This window comes from Heterocephalus glaber, unplaced genomic scaffold (genome assembly GCF_053883595.1).
Source record: "Heterocephalus glaber isolate CG9 unplaced genomic scaffold, H.glaber_assembly_v1.0 deba00001745, whole genome shotgun sequence".
Classification (NCBI taxonomy): domain Eukaryota; kingdom Metazoa; phylum Chordata; class Mammalia; order Rodentia; family Bathyergidae; genus Heterocephalus; species Heterocephalus glaber.
This window is the reverse complement of record NW_028258451.1, coordinates 3,673,630-3,676,373: the sequence shown is the minus strand read 5'-3', so window position 1 is coordinate 3,676,373 and position 2,744 is coordinate 3,673,630. Positions and strand designations below refer to the sequence as shown.

Below are 2,744 nucleotides of genomic sequence, written 5' to 3'. Positions count from 1 at the left end.
GGTTTTAATTTCCACACCAGTATTGTGCTGGGCATGATGGCACACACCTGTAATCCCAACACTTGGGAGGCTGAGGCAGGAAGATCACTGTGAGTTCGAGGCCAGGCTGGGCTACATAGTGAGTTCAAGGCCAGTCTGAAGTAGGTAGCAAGACCCCCTGTCAAATAAAAAAAAAAAACCACCCCGGAGGGTGTGAGGTGCTGCCACAGCAGGCCCTCAACAGCACTGCCTGCTCATGGCTTCCGTCTTCCCCAAGGCAGCTGCTGAGGCCACAGGAGCCATGGAGATCTCTGCCATACTGTGTGCTCCTGCTGCTCCTCATCGCTCTCACAACCTATAAGAGTAAATGGGTCCAATAATTGGAATGATTCCAGATAAGAGAGCTGAAACCCCAGGAGCTGAAAAGTTTGCAGGACTGATCCAGATTTACAAAATCTGAACTGAAGCTGTCGATGCTGCCCGGCCAAAGGTCACTCTCCTGGGCAGTGTGTCAGCAGACAATGAGCTGACAAACTTGAACTGGCTTCATGAAAATACTCATTTTATTACAAACTTCAGCCTTGGCAGTGAGGATCTTCCAGTGGTTAGCCCACTGTATGACATAGAGGGAGATGACATGGCATCCCATGGACCATCCTGCTACCAAACCCAGGAAAAAAAATAAATCAACCACTTCAAAGCCCCCATACTCCATTAGTCTTCTCATTTAAATGGCTATTGAAAAAATAAAAAAATAAATGGCTATTGAACACTCTCCTAATAAATTTTTGTCAAAGAAATTTACAGCTGGATTTTAGGCTGTCTCCCATATTTTGCTACTGCACCAACAGGGTGGAAGAATTCTGTTCAATATAATCCCTAATGAATATTTTCAGAAATGGAAAGAAGCCTCAGCAAGGTCAATGGAAAAGGTTCCTTGTGCTGTGCTGCTCCAGAATATAAACCCAACCTTATACAGGCACTGAAGAAGCAACCTTTTTCCTCCACAAAGAATCTGATTTGATGCTGCCACTGCAATGATACTTTTAAATACTTCTATAGAACTAGGGAGTTTAGAATGTGAGAAGCCTCCTCCTCTGATAACATCATTGCAAAAAAAGAGAAATTGTGGCCATGCATTTAGTAATCCCAGTGCTGTATGATTACAAGAGAGTGATTCCTTAGCCACCAGCATTGATCCAAAAGAAAATCACAACTACAGTGTCAGTAGCATGGCAGCACAGCAGTGTACATCCAGATTGATCATGTCTTCTCTGTCCTCTGTAGATGAGGTGTATGAAATCATCCTGAAGAGTGGCCATGCAGCAAGTGACAGCAGTGAAGGATTTCATAGTGAAGAAGACACACACAGTGATTATGAATATGACCCTTTTAGAAACAGTGGATATGCAATGTGGCACAGGCTTGTGCAGATACCTCTCAAAAAGGGCACCTGGGCAAAAAGATATGAAAACAGTCATGTTAGGAAATTGATGAGGAGCTCAAAAAGGCAGCTGGATCTCTGCTCCACCTCGCTGGAATTTGTACATGCCTAGGTTTCCCTAATAAATCCTGCAAAAACACAAAATCAAAAGCAGGAGGAAAAATAGAAATAATGGTTAGTGTGTAATTATTTTAAAGTGTAGCAATACTCTTTACAAAAGATATCAAACCAGAATGGATTTCTTTAGTTTTAGGTGGGGGAAGGTTGCCAATTACTTGTTTCTTTCAAAAACATTTTTGGTGGGCCGGGGATTTAGCTCAGTGGTTCTGGCACCTGCCTTACATGCGCAAGGTCCTAAGTTCAATCCCCAGTAACATTTTTGGTTACTTTTTTTTACATTTTTTAAACAATTGCTGTTAGGATCATGCCTAGTCATAGATATGTGATATAAAAACCTAAAAGCATAACTTTTGTGATAAGTGTCTCCAAGATTTGGAAATTTTTATGTAAGAAAATCCCCAGTCTCTCTCTTAAACTTAAAGGAAAAATCTCTTTCTTCTTCTATTAATATGTCAAAATGTAAAATTTAGTAACTCTAACTTTTTTGTTTTCCTTTCCATTCTGTATTTAACTGTAGTTACTGATCCAGCTAAAAATTTTCATAATATCTTTCTCATATACTCCTCTCCTGACATGCAATCTAGTAGGATACAATTTAGGGTTTTTGTCTTATTTTTTATCTTAAATTATTTTTTGTTGCAGTATGAGCAAAACCAAATATAAAGTGGGAAAGATTGGGCCAGGGATTTAGCTCAGTGGTTCCACCACCTGCCTCACAAGTGCTAGGTCCCAAGTTCGATCCCTGGTCCAAAAAAAAAAAAGGAAAAGATCTTAGATGTCTAGAAAGTTCCTTTTGATTAACATAAGTAAAGAATACAACAAAGAGTTCTAAGATTTGGAAAAAGCAGTTTTGGCTGTGATTTCACCTAAATACTCTAATTCCTATTATGATACAATAGTATTTTTGAAATGTTATTTCTTTTTTTTATTAATTATATTGGTACATTTTAGGTATACAATATAATGACATTCATCATTGGAAATTTGCACCTTTACATAATTCATCTTGGTTCCTATTTCTTCTCCATTCCCCTGCCCTCCCTTCAACTCCTCCACCCCTCCCTATCTACAAAGACTTTGTTTCCATTTTTTCTTTTTCTCACATTAATTCCATTCCCTTCTTTCTTTTCCCCTACCCTTCCCATTTCCCCTTCCCCTTTGCCCCTTTTCTTCCTATTTCACATTATCTATCATACCTTTT

At 39.4% G+C, this 2,744-nt stretch overlaps 1 pseudogene; it reads left to right on the top strand.

Moving 5' to 3' along the window:
* Window positions 1–346: 346 nt before the first annotated feature.
* On the top strand, window positions 347–1,589 carry LOC101721339 (forkhead box protein N2 pseudogene; annotated as a pseudogene).
* The last annotated feature ends 1,155 nt before the right edge of the window (window positions 1,590–2,744 follow it).